General features: G+C 50.0%; 1 non-coding gene across 1 annotated transcript; it reads left to right on the top strand.

The window, feature by feature from the left end:
* The first annotated feature begins 92 nt into the window (after positions 1 to 92).
* On the top strand, positions 93 to 164 carry trnad-guc. The gene has a single exon. It is a non-coding gene; the product is annotated as a tRNA-Asp (tRNA).
* The last annotated feature ends 38 nt before the right edge of the window (positions 165 to 202 follow it).

Raw genomic sequence — 202 nt, 5'->3', positions numbered from 1 at the left:
TAGTTGCTACATAACAAACCTGACAGTCAAGGTACACTGACTGGGAATGGAACCCACCGGCATTGCGTAGAGGGCTATTTCTTGCAATCATCTCCTCGTTAGTATAGTGGTCAGTATCCCCGCCTGTCACGCGGGAGACTGGGGTTCAATTCCCCGACGGGGAGGTTAGTTTCCTTTTCAAACATGCTGCATCACCTCAACT

This window comes from Plectropomus leopardus, unplaced genomic scaffold (assembly GCF_008729295.1).
Source record: "Plectropomus leopardus isolate mb unplaced genomic scaffold, YSFRI_Pleo_2.0 unplaced_scaffold67222, whole genome shotgun sequence".
Classification (NCBI taxonomy): domain Eukaryota; kingdom Metazoa; phylum Chordata; class Actinopteri; order Perciformes; family Serranidae; genus Plectropomus; species Plectropomus leopardus.
This window is presented reverse-complemented; position numbering and strand designations above follow the sequence as displayed.